At 49.8% G+C, this 16244-nt stretch overlaps 1 protein-coding gene across 1 annotated transcript in view; it reads right to left on the minus strand.

Annotated features, from left to right (window-relative positions):
• LOC105701189 (poly(rC)-binding protein 2) overlaps positions 1-15544 on the minus strand; it is a 126256-nt gene extending 110712 nt beyond the window's left edge. The window contains exon 1 of the mRNA XM_012427704.2: positions 15235-15544. The gene's annotated coding sequence lies outside the window, so the exon portion shown is untranslated. The remainder of the gene's footprint in view (positions 1-15234) is intronic.
• Positions 15545-16244: the final 700 nt, after the last annotated feature.

The following is a 16244-nucleotide window of genomic DNA, read 5'->3' on the forward strand; positions in this document are numbered from 1 at the left end:
CGAAGGTTGTGTCGCGACTCGCAGGGGGGGCGGAAATTGCGAGAAGTTGGAAGCCAAGTCCGGAAGAGGAAGAAGTCCGTCCGTCTCGGGTCTCGGCAGTTTGGATGCCGCGGCTCCGGAGCGTAATATTGATCATGGCGTAGGCGGGGGTGTCTGCACCCTCTTCCTCTTCCTCTTCGTCCTCCTCTTCCGCCCCGACTCGCCCCTCGGCGAGTCAGCCGAAGCGTTGCAACGGGCCCACGAGTTGCACACACGCGTCCCTGATACCGGGTGGCCCTTCTCCACGGCTGATAAGGCGGGAGGTAAAAAGACCCAGAGCGTAAAAATCCCTCCTCACAAGAGACACCTAAACGATCAGATTTAAAATAACAAAAGCGAAAGTCGGGCACGCAACTCGCAAGATACTTCGACAGACGTCGCGTCCTTTTTCACATACAAGTTATAGAAAAAAAAAAAAAAGGAAACGTTTCTGACCCTCGCTCCAAAAAATCGACATCACATCGATGAGAAGGAAAAAGGTGAATCTGTATCGGATTTGATCCAGACGCAGAAACGATGAGCCGAGGAAAGTCCATAATTCTTATACGGCTCAATGTGTCCTGCAACCAATTTACCGATTCGAGGGAATTTGCCCCGGTGCACGGAAAATCGAGAACCACAAGCCGTGTAGAGGGTAGATCCCCTTCATGGCACCCCGGCAGGTGCGAGTCGATTTGTATTTTTTATATGAACGTTGATAAAATAAATCCGGGCTCCGCTTCCGGCCCGATGGCGATCGACCCCCCTCGAACCCGCGAGCCAATTAAATTGTCGGATTCCTCCGATTCAAAGAAATTCAATTTCGCCCCGGGTTCCGCCGTAAATTACCCTCTTTCGGAGGCGCCCCATTCGGGGAGCCTCGCTAGGTAATTTTGGGATCCCATTTTCGGGGCACGAAGGGGGTAGGGGATTTTCACGCATCCTCGACTTTGCATACGGACATTGGCTCCCGATCGGAATACCAAATCCGGGGTTTGAGAACCCCGGGGCGATTTCGGGGGCGTCTAGTCGACCCTCGGTTTTGCGGGGGGATGTACCCCCCACCTCACCCCCGTGCGTGGGTGCACTCGGCCGCGCTCGTGTCGGTGCATCCGACGCATCCGCACGCCGGTGAGGCCTGTAAAAAATCCTCCTTCGTCGAGAGGAGTCGATGGAGGGGCGAGACTACAATGCGGCTGCAGCTTGAGACCGTGCAAAATCCGTCTGGCTTAAAGGGTTGCACCCGCGACGAACGTATCGCAGGGTTAGCCCGTCGCCATTGATCCAGCCATCCCCTTTGCCGGGGGGCGAATTTTCCGAAACCCCGAAATCTCCGGACTCACCCCTTCTCGCGACGGCAGACTCGCCTCAAAAGAACCTCCGATCGAATGTCACTGCCATGCCGCCACTGTCGGGGGCGGCTTATCGCCTATCGCGGAAACGTCAAAGCGCGGACGCGCGTTAATCCGCCGGCCTCTCTTTTTCTCTCTCTCTCTGTAAATGTCGGCCGACTCTGTCGATATTTTTTCCCCTCTATTAAAAGCCACGGATCGGCAGGAAAGTCCATAATTTTTTGCAATATTATCACCAAATTGTTCTAAATATTAAATAATTGAGATATCCACTACTTAGAAACGATTTTTTCATGAATTTCTCTTAATCCGCTGGTCTTCCTATGTAATTGTCGGCTAATTTAATGCAAATTTTCTAATGCATTTTCAGAGATGCGACCGCAGAGTGCGCTCGGCCAAACGGAATGAGATCAAAGGGAAGACGCGAAAGATCCGCGACTTTGGGACAAATTTGGGAGCCAGTCAAGGAAGTCGTATGTAGGTATGATCGCGAGCTTGTATTTGCAGAAAATTCAGCCTTGAGAGCGATGCTTGACTGAGAAGGGCCACAGGATATGAGTTCTACATCAGAGGCGAATCGTAATCATGCGGAAACTCAGAGGTCGTTGATCGCGAATGGACGATCAGTTGGAGAAACGAGGGTTGGAGAAGTGCATCCCGACGGAGTCCTTTCAAGTCCTCCACGAGGTTGTCATTGACTTTGTACTCATAAAAACCTCCCACTGGGTCGCTAAAGTACCAACGAACGGAATTCTTCGGGAATTAGAACCCTCCGATGTAGATTTGCATTTTCCCCGAATTTATTTCGCGTACGGGGAATCGTTTCATCAGCGAACACGAGAATCGGAGCGAATTCGGACGCGAAATGATTTATTTTCGCGCAACTGCCGCGCATTGTCCCGTCGGTGTAACGTCACGGTAAAGTTAACGCTAATGAGATCGCATGAAAGGAATAAATGGCCAAATTAGCGCGAAATGGCGCTCGAAACAGTAAAACGCAATCGGAGGACCGATACGGACGAATTGCCCAGAGTAAGCGTTATTTAAAAATTCGTCTTCTACTTTCCAGGAATTTTACCCGGAGGACTTAAATCCTGCCGTCGCTCTTGTTACCGTAACGAGTTAAACAAAAAAATCCCTGCTTACAAGCAACAGGTTACGCGACAATTATTATAATCCATATCGGCATTCTCCCCTCCTGAATATTCAGCCGGCGCGGTCTTGTGTAATTTTACTTATTGTTTTACGCAATTTACGCGACTCTTGAATATGCATCCGACAAATTCCTGGAAACTTTACGCGCTATTTTACATATCCCGCGAACGAAACTCGCGGGTACTTCCCCGGGTTGCTTGTCAGGTGCAAATCCTTCCGTACTTGTATATCACTGTTCAGGAACCACGTAATTAAACCCCCCCCTTTCCCCTCACCGTTCAATTAAATTTTTCCAATTTCGCATTATCATAAAAAGCGTAACGATGGGAATAAACCGTATACGCAGAGAAAATGTCACCGAGTCAATCGAATGTCAAATAAAATCTAGATCAACATTGCTCGATTTCACCGCAAAAATACGGATCGCTTCCGGCCGATCAGCTGACATTTATACCGGCGCTGCAGGTAAATAGTTTAGCCGATCCAAAAATCATTCGATCCGACGAAGAAGAAAATCCCGTCGGATTTCATCCGACCTCGGTTTGCTAAAGCCAAACAACGTTTAATTGAATTTGCCAGGTCTAACCGATGGCATTTTGCCTGAATTTTTTTCTAGGGTGGTTTTATGCGGTTTCCGCGTTCCGTGCTTCCGCATTTTTCGGTCCTCGCTTGGTCCCCGAAAGAAAGAAAAAAGAAAAAAGAAAATGCAGGAGTAGCTCCACCTCTTGGGGAGAAAAATTTCGGCGAGGAGGTAAGGGCGAGGGTGGATTGCGCGACTCGAGACGGCGAAAGACGACGGGGTGGAGGCGCGTAGCCGAGACCTCTCCAATTACCGCCTCCGTCGTGCGGAGTGACGTCAGCGTTTCATTAATTTTAATTAAATATCCGTAATTCTTGCAACGTGGCAACGAGAGTATCATCCAGCTGGCGAGTCTGAGAGATCCTGTGAATCGGTCCTGCGCCAGGATCTCATACATGCAAGACAAAGGTCGTCGACTAAATGGATCATTACTAGATAAAAAAAAGAAAATTGAGAATTTAATGAGAATCGTGAAGTCAACCCTTCTACTGCGACAGGCGCATATACATAACGTATGCAAATGTACATTCAAAGTTCGGGTCACAATTTCTACCATATAGGGGCATAAAAATGATTACCCGATACTTGAATTATCACACTGAAAAAAAAAATGAGATGACTGAAAGAATTATATATCGTTGCTTGAATCGCAAGAAACGATTTTGTTATAAAGAAAGGTGGACGTGGTCGAGACAAACGAATTTTCTTTACCCAATCTGACGTCTCTTTGGAGGTAGAATTGAAGGTGGAATTCTGGAATAATTTTTCAGTCGACTTTTTTATGACATGTATAATTTATGTTCTCAGATATCGGAAGGAAGCGAGAGATCGAGATAGACGGAGGATCGATCTTTCGATCGTGGATTCGGCAAAGGGGAGAGCTCGGGGATGATCCGGACGAGGTTATCCGGGGATGGAAGCCATTACCGTAAAATCAGTTTACGAGGCCGGTCCTTGTAACAGGGTCGGTTTAATTCCTGGGCAGCTGCTCGGCAGAAATACGCGGGGAATCCGCATAATTTTTCCATAACGCGTTAATATGCGCGGCGCGCACTTTCGGGGGTGCCGAGAGCTGGGTAATTATGGCGGCGCGAAAGTCCCCATCTTTTGGTCCCTGGTGTCTGTCGTAACCACTTTACGGCCTCATAAAAAGGAGAGAATGTTTCAGATTTTAGGTTTCAGGTTTAAGGTTTAAGGTTTAAGGTTTCGAACAGAGGCCGTGATTTACGTCCGTCGACCAGGCTGGCGTCAATCACCGCTCTCGATTCCCTTCCGGTCGACGTTTTACCTCCCTTAAATGAAAATTCCCGGATCCGCGAGACAAGAACATCCCCTAAGTACCTAAGTACCCGGGGAGAGTTCCGTTCCCGTTCGTCGCAATAAAAAGGAGCCGGCTGTAGTTACAGCGCGGAAAGAACGACTCGAGAGTAAAGGCCGCACCGAGGGGGCGAAAGGGAGGTAACGGAGGAGGGCGGAAAAAGAAAAAAGAAAGAAGAAGACAGCCCCTGTGACTACGGATTTCTGATAAATCCGATAATTCGATTTCCCAGCTATGGAAGTATCCACCTCGACTCGGCCCTTTCCCTTCGCCTTGGGAATAATCTTCCTTGATAACGATCCTTCACAACGATGCTGGATCCTGCGTCGAGGTGGTGGAATAAATCGATCGATCGATCGAGATTTTTATTTTTTATTCGAGGTGGACGACGAATAAATCGGAAAGATTATCAGGGACGACAGAGATAACAGGGAATTTTTATCACCCTGTAACGAGTCACTTGGGATCCGTAACAGTACCAGACGTGGTTATTTACCAAGAAATATTCCAGATTCATGAGCAGCTTTCGAAAAACCTTTTGAAATGGAGGAAATCGACGTAAACGCAGGTTCTCCAGGAGTAAATCGAGGTAAATGGAGGCGAGTTCAGGTAAATCCAGGAAAGTCTAGATAAATGCGCCTGCCGAAAAAATGCAGCAATTTTCGACACCAGGAAGTGCGCTCGGTGGATTCGAGTTACCGCTCGGCCATTAATTACGCTACTTGAACGAGACATAATTTCCCGTATAGCCGAGGATGAATCCAGGGGTAGGTCGTAAAAAGGCCCCTGAATAGGCAAACGTAAATGTTAGTGCCCCTCGGAACGAAGGAACGAAAGGGCGCGATCCTCGAGGAGGTAGAGGCTGCCTCGAGATGAAAGCCGAACGCGGTTTTACGGCCGCAATTTGCCCGACTCGAGGTAAGAATGCCGAGAGGTCAGATTTCAGCTACTCCTTCCTTTCGGCCTAATTAAAATTCCCCGTGCGATCGTTCGGTACGAATTTAATTCCCGCGAGTACCCCCGCAATAGCGCGATGCACCGCGAGATGCACCGCGATATGCACCAAGAGGCCAAACTTCGTGCATCTCAATTTTTCATCGTGGAAATCGGATGCAGATTCGCCGGCTGGGCGACTGTCGAATAAGAATAAGGCGATCGGAAAGTTTAAAGGGGAAACAGCGACATCCGCGATACCCCCCGCGGCCCGGAATAAATGACTCGGCTGGAATTACTTTCCGAGAGTCGCCTCGATTTGCACCTGCTAAACCGAAATTGAACTTCCCGAGAGACGGGACTTTAAATGGCTGGAAACTCGAGAGAAGGGACCCCGTCGTGAACGGGGGAAAATTGAGGCAAGTGAAGTTGCAGGTAATGAAAAAAAAATATATACATATACACGTAACGATCTAATTGTAGGAATTAATTGAAAATCTCGAAGTACTCCAGAATTTCGTCTACATCGGTTGGTTGGATTTGCATAAAATCGGTCCCACGAGTTTTACCCAGGTACCCGGAATGAAAAAAATCATTAATTAGTTGTGGGAATTTCTAAGGATGTTGAAATTCTTCAGGATTTTATATTAAACCGCGGGGGCGGTTTCGGATCGAGGGGTGGAATTCCTGCCATTTGGAGGCACCGGTGTTCCCCGGAAGTGCATTAACGATCGAGGAAACTCCTCCAGCTCCGGTGGATCCGCAGAGGGGAGAGTGGATGGAAAAGACGAAGACGGACCGGGGTAGAATGAGCCAGGTTGAGCGTATACATAGTCATCAGTTAGCATGTTAATCACGCTCGAAATGGCGTTAGAGTAAACGGTTAGAGCCAAGAAAGCGGAAGGCGCGAAGGGGTGCGAACCGGAGGGCGAGGGGTCGCGACGCCGGGGCGTCGGGACGCCCTGGAGCCGACGAAGCGAGGACGCGGGAGGGCTTTGAGATCGGGACGGGTTTACTTATTTAATCAGCAGCAAACTTCGCCGCGTTTTCCGGAAATACGAGCACCAACCCCCCGGAGAGCGCCCCTTTGCCTTTCCGCTCCAGATCGCCCGACGACGTTTCGACTAATTCTGCCTGGTAGATGGACGGGAACGAGTAGGGGGTGGAAACACCCCTCCTGCATCTACGAGGTATAAAAGACTGCCAAAAGGGCACTACCCCGCAAACCACCTTAATCAACCAATGCCTAATACAAGAAATCCATTAATCACTCCATTTACCTCTGCGTGTCTGAAATATATCCATCGAACCAAAGAAAAGTCTCTTCGAATCGTACCAAAGAAATTCCACGAGTAATTATTTCATGCAAATTAAATGGAGTAAATTAGACGCAACATTTACCTCGAAATTGCGACAATTAAAAATATATTCTGAGAAATATTTCTTCGGTACGGTGAATATATTTCGCAGGGGTCTCCGGTACGTTCGAGTCGACAAAACGCAGGGGTACTAGCGAGTCTTGCTTCAGGGAGGAGTTAGGGGAAGCATCTATCGGAGATTCACCTGTTACAGGTGAGGCTACACCTGGATGCACCACTCGGGCACCGGGTCACGCTCGTTACCCCGGAAATCGGCGGAAGCCACGACTCGATTTCGCAATACGGTCCGCCATGCGGACGCCATGGCCACTTTTCCGGGATAAAACGTGAGCGACGCGTTACGAGGCGTGGGAAAACCTCATGAATGTTTCATGAAGGCTGTACGACCCCCTGGACCCCCCGCAACCCTTCGGCGGGTATCGACGAGGGCTCGTCGATGGACGCACGTCCCCCTCGTGCATTCTCCTGCACTGCGCTTCCTTCTGGGGGAAAATCGGATCGGCAGAATCCCCCTAGATATTACAAAGCGACAGGTAATATCTTTCCAGCCTCCCCGACGTCGATAAAAATAGTGCTTTGATATAAAAAACAATCTCTGTGCATTTTCTTCCGCATTTTCACGGAAGGGAAGATCCACCCCTGGGGTTTATTTGGAGTCGAATGGGGTGCCCGAAGGTAGCTGCGTCGTGATAAAGGAGGGTCGACGAAATACCGGTGCCCGAAGGATCGAATAACGACGAGGAAGACGTCGAAGTCGCGACGGGGGGGCACGGGGTGGGTTAGTACATTCAAAAGCGCTCTCCTTTAGTGCTTCATAAAATTCAAAGCTCTTCCACTGTTTTACTGCAGCTTACGTTTGCGATGCATGGACCCCCCCAAACCCCCGCAGCCGTGTTTCGTCGTGCACCGGGCGACGGAAAGAGAGGACGACCGAGAGGGGCTGCGTCCGGCGTGATGCGACCCCAGACCCACCTCCTGGAATAAAGACCCCAGTTATCCAGGAAGAGTCGATTCTCGCGACCTAGGCGGACGAAAACGAAGCTCGATTTTTCACCTCGTGTCTCTTCGCCTTCCACCCCCGTTATGAGACCCCGACCAAGGAAACACCCCCGAGCATTCGCTCGCTATTAACCCAGTTGCGAGTTCGCGGCCCAGGGGAGGAAGGGGCAGGATATGAGGATTTGCCTCCCCGCGTGACCACCGGAAACTCCCCGGACGAGAATCTCCCCGTTTTGAAAAACTTTTCCTCGTTTTGGGGAAAGCTGAAAATGGGCTTCCCGTTTTGTTACGTGGAAAAGAATTTAATTAATTTAATTCATGAAATTTATACGGGGAGTTGGGCGGGAGATTGATCAGTAGGGGGGTTGGGGGGAGTTGGTTGGAAGGGAGATGCAAATTGCGAGGGCAAACTGCACCTAGACGTTGCACCTCGATCGGACCTCGCAGGGTGCGAGTTCTCCTCCCTGGCGAGGGGTTTATCCGTAGACAATGTTAATTAAACCATGCAAATGTTCTATAGAAATTACTTTTAGGAACTTTCCCTCATTTGGGGGGAAGTTAAAAATATTTTTGGCGTGCATTTAGCGAGTCAGGTGATTTTTCTTGAGAAGGGGATGCAAATTGCGGGGGCAAACTGCACCTAGACATTGCACCTCGATAGGACCTCGCAGGGTGCGAGTTCTCCTCTCTGACGAGCGGTTTATCCGTAGACAATGACAGTGAAACCATGCAAACGTTCCCCAGTACGCCGTCAGAAGTCATGCCGGCGTATTCCAGCACTCTATTCAATTACACCGGAGACCCGGTGAACTCTGTAGAGTGTAGACCCGGGGTCACGTATAGATCCGGCCTCTCGTGAATACAAGATACCCATGTGTGCCCGTGTAGGTTCCTCTGGCAGGAAAATATACAGGTGGTCGGTGCACATTCTCGCACACGTCGACGAAGTCGAAAACACGGGCACACGTTTCCTGGACATGATCCATGGGCCGCGTTTACACGTCCAAGTAAGTATCCTACTTCCGGGGCGCATGTGGATGCACCACCCCCAAAGGAGGGGGTACGCAATACTTTCAGAGGCTGCACCCTCCAGGACCCATCCAATCGTAAGTGCACCCGAGATTTCGACATCGAGACGTCGGGGACCAGATTTCACGGATCTCTCTCGACGTATCGATAGCTGGAGGGAAGAAAGGCCTCGAGATAAATCGCGGCTCTCCGCCCTTTCACAAATCCACGCAACCCTCGATCTCTCCATTACCTCCCCTCCAGGTCGTACTAACATTGAATACGGAGTACTTTGAACCCGCACATACTCGATATCGGAAGCGATCATTAATTGGGAATTTTTATTTTCCATTTACCCCGGTAATTCGTGGCGCGTCTCTCGGCCGGCAATTTTTCCGGTGCGACCGCTATCGGGAGCGAACGATCGCATTTTTTTTTTTTTCGCGAAAAATCGTCTCGAATGGCGCTCGATTGGCACGCGAACTCGAGGCTATGCCCTCGATATGCCCTGTTTACAAGGCCAGGCTTGACAGGGCGCCGATGGACGTGCGAAAATTGCAAATCCCTTCGGGTGATCTCGAATGAATATTTAACTCGGCGCGTGCTCCGTCCGCTCGCCTCGTCTCTCTCGCACGCGCGAGTCGCCGCATCGTTCCCTCTCTCTCCGCGGACATCGGCTCGTCGAATGACCTGCAGGGGCCGAAACTAACAACTCGCAGTCCGCGTAAATTAAATTTTATCGGAAAAGTTTCGCGCCTCACTTCGTCCCTCACGGGCCGTACGTATTACGTATTACGTATCGTCGCCGAAGAGGATGCACCCGTGCACTTTTCCGCGGGGAAAAACTGCCGGGGGGAATTTCTATATCGGTTGAAGGGGGCACCTGCCAGGTGTAATTATCCGGCGTTAATCGAGAGGCACCTCTGCTTTACGTCCGGAATCGTCGAATAACCGGCCGCGACCCGCAATTATGCATGTGGTTTTATGCAAATCTCGGCGCGCGCCCCGCGCGTATTACCGTTTCAATACAACAATACCTCGTGACTGTTTAGTTTCCCGCACTCTCCATGCAAATCCCGTTTATTACTAATGGCCTTAACGCGCGCTTTAAAACGCGCACTAAACCCGCCGCGTTTACGACGGACGGGACGCCCTTAAGGGGTTGCACCGCAACGAAAGTCTTCCGGGCTGAAATGATCATTTAGCACCTTAATTCATAGTTTTTAGTTCCGCAAAATAATGCTTCATTAGTTTCAACAGAAAATCCCCATCGTTTAGTTTTCTGCCCGCCTTAAACCCGTACCCATGAGTTGCTACAGCGAAACTGCTCCATGGCCGCCATTTTGTGTAAAAACAAAAAACGAGCGAAACGAATAAAAAACATTTACACATTCCTTTTCAGTTGAACGAGTAGACGATAATGTTTTCTAAAAAAAGAGATTGCAGGAAATAGAAAACGCCATGATTTCCATCCTCTCGTAGCTTTAAGGCGGCGCTCGACATTTCGAACCTCCCCGACGAGCGTTATTACATGTAATAATTAATACCCGGCGTTAATTAGCGGCGATAATGGAAATCCCGTAATCCCTATTACTAATTTCTTAATGCCGGCTTGCAAAGGGTTCATTTACGCGTCCGTGAAAGGGAGGTATTTTTTTTTTTTTCTTTCTTTCTTTCTTTTTTCCTTTTTCCACCGGGTCCGACGTAATAAGGGACGAGTCGTCCCAACAAGAGGGCGCTTTCATGCCGCGCTTTAGTTCGCCGGTCGGCCATAGAGCTCGCAATCATGGAAATGGCTCCGGCCTCGCCCATTGGCCGGCGGGGCCGCGAGATCGCTTGCACCGGTGCATCTTATATGCACTTATAAATCGGCCCGAAGGCGATGCCACGAATGGTGAGCGCGATGGAGAGGGTGAAACGCGAAACCCAGACCTACATCACGCACGTCTGCACGTTGCACCATGGGGCACGTCGAACCTAGAAATGCATACGCGCGAGTAAAGAGATACGAACGGACGAGATGCACCCGAGGTATAGGGATAACCTTCCAGGAATATGAGCCCCCCCGTAAAATGCATCGCGTAAAATTCCCATGGAAGATATTAATTAATATTCCAGGAAGTAAATAAAAATTGCCTTCACCGTCAAATTATCCCGGATTTTGTTAATGTGATTCTGTGAAAAGTGCATCGGTGGAGTGCACACCGTGCATTCGTATTCCTTCGTGCTGATGGTAATTAGTGTTTCAGAAAGTGAATAAAAATTGGCCTCACCGTCAAATTGTTCTGTATTTTTTAATATGGTTCAGGGAAAAGTGCATCGGCAGGGTCGCACGAGGTATGCCCTCCGTGCCGGGTGCACATGGTGCATCCGTATTTCTTCGCGTTACCTAGAGCGCGTTTCCAGATAATGCAAATAGAGGGAAACAAGGGTGTACGGGGGCCGTCGCGAGATGCATGCACATGTGTATGGAAACGCGTTTCAAAACGTCACGTAACGTGCGCTTTCACGATAAAGTGAGCGGCGACGTTTCCGCATCCCCTCCTGCACTTTCCTTGGCTCCCCAGGGGGCGGCATTATCGGAGGTGCGTGACAATTGGTCGCTCCATTGCGATCGCTTTTAATCAATCCAGATGCACCGAGCCTCGCCCCTAAAATTGCACCCTGCATCCGGCATCTCCCAACAAATAAAAAATCAGAGCAAGCGATAATTGAATAGAAGCGTGGAATTTTCGGGTTAAGTCCTCGCTCCTTCCGTGCATTTGTCGCGAGACTCTTTTTTCTCGAAGATATAAAAAAAGCGATAGAAATTGAAAGAGAGGAGGGAAACGAGCACGCCGCTTCCGCTCTTCTTTCTCCCGCCGTGTTTTATTTTCGCCCGGTGTATTCGCGAAGGAGGGAGAGAGGAAGAGACGAAGAGAGAGGGAGAACAGCGGGCCGCCAACATTGTGGAGAGACGTGACGCGTGGCATCACGTGGGGGTATTGATCGTCGCGCAGCATCCGCGAGAGCCATTCCGGCTGCCAACCTTCCAACCTACCCCAAGCGCGCCCGCCGCCTACCACCCACCACCCACCGGCCACCACCCACCGCCCACCGCCCACCGCGCGCCGCCCCCGGCCGTCCGCCGCGATGTATCCAGCGAGTTAATTATTAAATGCATCAAACCCTCCGCGGTAAATGCTGCGGCGTGGAAATAAAAGAAACGCCGCGGCGAGGAGGAGGACCGAAGCATAATCGGCCGAAAGAGAGAGGACGACTCGAAGGGTCTCGCTCGCTCCAAAGAATCGTTTCTATCTTTGACAAGGTCCGATAACGAGGACCAAAAACGGTGGTGGATTCTTCTCAAATTGCCCCCTAAAGAGGGCGAAATACATTCAAGATTACCGGGGAGAAATTTTTTTTTTTCAATAAAGGCAGGCATGGATTTGATTATTTTAAAAGGAAGGTCCACTTTGAGGGGGTTATAAACCCAGAGGGATATTTTCTCCGCGGAGACCGCAGACTTTTGCCCAGTTGCGCTTCAGGGGGTGACTAAATACGTTAAAAATTGAACGGGGAGGTGTGCTGATTTTTTTATGGAGTGAGGTTGGGGTCTTGAATTTTTTAAGAGGAGCCGCGGCCACTTTTAAAGGGTTCGTCGCGGAAAAACTGGACTCTTGCGATCGAAGGGGTTGGCCAATACGTTGAAATGCGTTAAAATTCATTAAGTGCGTTAAAAGTTAATCAAGGAGATGCCGTAATTTTTCAATTAGTCGGGGTTTCGATCGTTCCAAAAAGGTCCGCGTCCATTTTGCGTAGGAATATAAATCCGGCAGAATATCCATCCTCGCGAGCTACGCCTCGGCGGCGCGCTCGAGAGCTCGAAATCGACGAGTGTCCTCTCGATGAAATCGATTTTCAGCCGCATCTCCATGGCGCATATACGCACACGAGCGTGTGTACACGCTTGCGAACGTATACGGCCGACGCCTCGACGGCTTATTGCGGATGGGTCTCGCCTATTTCCGGCGATACGGCCGAATTGGAATCTCCACCGGGCGGCGCTCTCTCGCGGCCCGACAAGGCCCGTTGTGTCCCCTTTGTTTGGCTTTTTCTCGAATGTCCTCCCGATTGTCGCCCGTTTCTATCTACCGGGAACACTCCGGCCAAGCGGCGGCCATTTCGACCGCGTCAGAATCCCGGCCGTCCGGAAGCAATTTATACCGGGGACACGTCGCTCCTCTCTAGGCGCATTAATCCGCGAAAATATACAAAGAACTTCATATAACCCCCCAACGAAGGAGAGGAGGGTCGAATCGAGATTTAACACTCGATAAAAGCCGAAGCGAAATTACCAGGTCGCCCGCCATCGATCGAAAATGGCGCCTCCACCCTTTCGACCGATTTTTCGCGGGTGCGTTAATTTCCTCCCTCGGGATTTCTGGTTCCAAGAAGACCTTTGGAAAGACCTCTGAAAGAGCCGGAAAGAGATTCCTGACTTCTGGGAATTTTTAAAATCTTATCTAATCGCGAATTTTGGTACCAATCGGGGGTTATCGCCCCTCGATCAAAATTGGCGCCTCCACCCTGGCGACCGATTTTTCACGGGTGCGTTAATGTCCTCCCTCGGGATTTCTAGTTCCAAGGAGACCTTTGGAAAGACCTCTGAAAGTGCCAGGAGGATTGCCACAATTTTTTATAAGTGAGAATTTTTATACCAAGCGCTTATCGGCGGTTATCATCCCGGGAGGTGAAAGTAGAGTCGCGAGTTCCGGGTCGTATTTTTTCAGGGGGAATTAATCTCCAGCTCAATCGATTCCGCAAACGGGTTGCGGGCCTGCAAAGTGCCTGGTTTTGCAATTGGCAATTAATCGGCCCTCGACTTCGGATGCCGATCGACCTTGTGGAGCAGCCGGAAGAAAGGAGGGACGGCGTCTCGGTCCCTCTCCCTCGGGAATCGCTTTATCCAGGAGCACACTCGATAATCGGGACCAGGCTCCACCCCGCTAATCGAAGCACCTACTAATCGAATGGACCCAAGCCGAATGTCGGATCGATACCAATTTATTACGTTCAACTAGATGCCCTCGTGCAGGACGCGTCCTGACGGTGGAAATTGTCCAGCAGGTAGGGTCACTGGATTTAATAATCCTGGAGGAGATTCGAATCGGGACTAACCCTGGAAGAGATAAAAAGGGGATGTTAAGGGATCTTGATAAGATTTATCTTGGCGGTAGATAATACGTGCTTGGTGGTCAAAAGATGGTCAATCGTTCATGAAACATTTCCCAAACTGGATGAACCGAATCCTTTCCCTCTTTACAAGGTCGTGAGGAAGATCCTGACCCCCGTGAAATTTTATATTTTACAAGAAATTGTTAAAGGGCCTATAAACAATTTTTTTTAATTTTCAAATACAACCAGCTCGAAGAAAAGTTTCATACGCGAGACCTCTTTGACGCCACTTACATGTCACCTTATGGATGTGGGGGTTTAAAGTAAGAGGAGTATTAATTGATAATTACAGGTGAAACCATTAGGTGGCAGCTCAATTGCAAAGGTAATTAGGAGTGCCCATCTGCAGTCTAATTGGACTGGCAGGAATGTCCTGTCAGCTTCGACCTGGATGCGACCCCGTGGTGAAATCGTCCAGTGGAGACAGTAATTGGGTTTAATATGCGGCATTCGGTGATCTGGTTACAACTTAGTTTAGGACATACGTTAAACGTTGCCTAGATTAAAATATCTCGAAAATGGAGGAGGGTGCATATCGACCGGCCATTCTCGAGTCCGGCACGCGTAGGTGGAGAACGCAATGTCACCGCAACTTGACAGGGACATACGTCAGTAGCAGGGAGTGCTACCCCATGGGTGGCCAATGGAAAAGCGCCATTGAATTTGATCTCAGGTTTAGAGATTAACGAAGTAAGTTTTTAAACGCTAAATTTCGAAATTTCGACGGCGAACGCGACGAGTCCGCGACGTTTAAGAGATTTCGTCGGGCCCGGAAAGTACCGGCAAATTTCCATCGCTAATAGAGAGAGAGCTGGGAAATTTGCATACTGAAAACAGTTCTGCTGCGACTGGAAGAAAACCATGCGACTAAATCCATAAGGAATTTGATCCGACGGTAATAAATCACTAGCTGGCGACCAGAAGGATTCGGAGCGACGGCTAAACCGCTTCATCGACAAATTACGACTCCACCACGAGAGATCATCCGAGGGGCTGATATCGGTAACGTCCACGTATGGACCTCATAATCTTAGAAATCATGAAGATCATAATTTCAACTCCTTTAAAAAATCACCCCCGAGGAAGGTGGTCCAAATCCTGAAAATCGCCGTCCTGATTCCTCCTTGAAGAATCAGAGGAGCCCTTTGATGCCGAAGTTTATCTCAAATCGGCTTATAAAAAATCATCTATCCTCCGCTATCATCTACAATCAATCCTCTACCACCTACTATCTACCATAAAAACTGTCTACATCCGAAAAATATTCCAACTCACCCCCGAAGTACGAAGCTCCTCTTTGCGAGCTCCAGCTTGGAGGCCTCGTGGCTCCCAGGGGATCTGGTTTCCGCTTCCGGTCCGGGTTGGCGGCGCTCGGGAGGACCGGAAATCGGGGGACCTCTTCGGGTCCGGGGACACTGGTATCCGGTCGCGGAATCGTCGCGGAATCGTCGCGGGAAGCGCTCTCGAGTCAAGGCTGGGCTCGACTTGGCCGAAAGTCGAAGAAAGACTCGAAGGGTCGAGGGTGCGCGGATGCACGCGAGCGCGACGCCGACGGCGACGCCGACGTGTCATCGACGGGGCTAAGTATAGAGAGAGCCGGCGAGAGACGCCGGCCAGGAAAAAGAGTAAGATGAATACAATACACGGGCCGGGTCGAACGCTCGTCGACGGCGACGTCGACGTCGACGGTGGCTTCGAGCCCGGGGGGAATTATTTCGGATGCCGTGCCAAAGCGTGGCGGCCAATGGGCGCGCATTCGCGGATCGAGATCGCCAACTGGGACTGCGTACTTTAATAGCGACTAAGTGGCGACCGAACTTAAACTTAAGGCCGATCCAAGAGCCTTTCGATCCGCGATCTATCTTTGGACTACCCGAATCGACCCTAGGGTGGCGAACTTCCCCTTTTTTCCCCGGACTTCCTGACGAATGAACATCACCCCACTCCAATTAATTGTAAAAAATTGGAGCCCCGGAAGTGAAAATCGAAAGTCAATGAAAATTACCAGACATCGATCATTCTTCATTTCTAAGTGATACCAGTTTGGTACTGCTGTGATCTAGGCATGATTATAAAATTAATATTTTCAGAGCATTTCTGCTATTTGTTTCGGTTTAAGGGTCGGTGATTAAGAGAGGTGATTTCATCAAAGGGGATGTTTTTGGGGATGATAATATGAGTGGGGGAGAAAAACTAGCAGGTTAAGGGAAGAAATGGTGAAAAAATACCGTTCCATGTTTTTGGAGAAATTCCAGGGGGCGACAAGGGGGGAGGAAAAATTCCCG

Source organism: Orussus abietinus, unplaced genomic scaffold, assembly GCF_000612105.2.
Source record: "Orussus abietinus isolate OABI.00-Male unplaced genomic scaffold, Oabi_2.0 scaffold28, whole genome shotgun sequence".
Lineage (NCBI taxonomy): Eukaryota > Metazoa > Arthropoda > Insecta > Hymenoptera > Orussidae > Orussus > Orussus abietinus.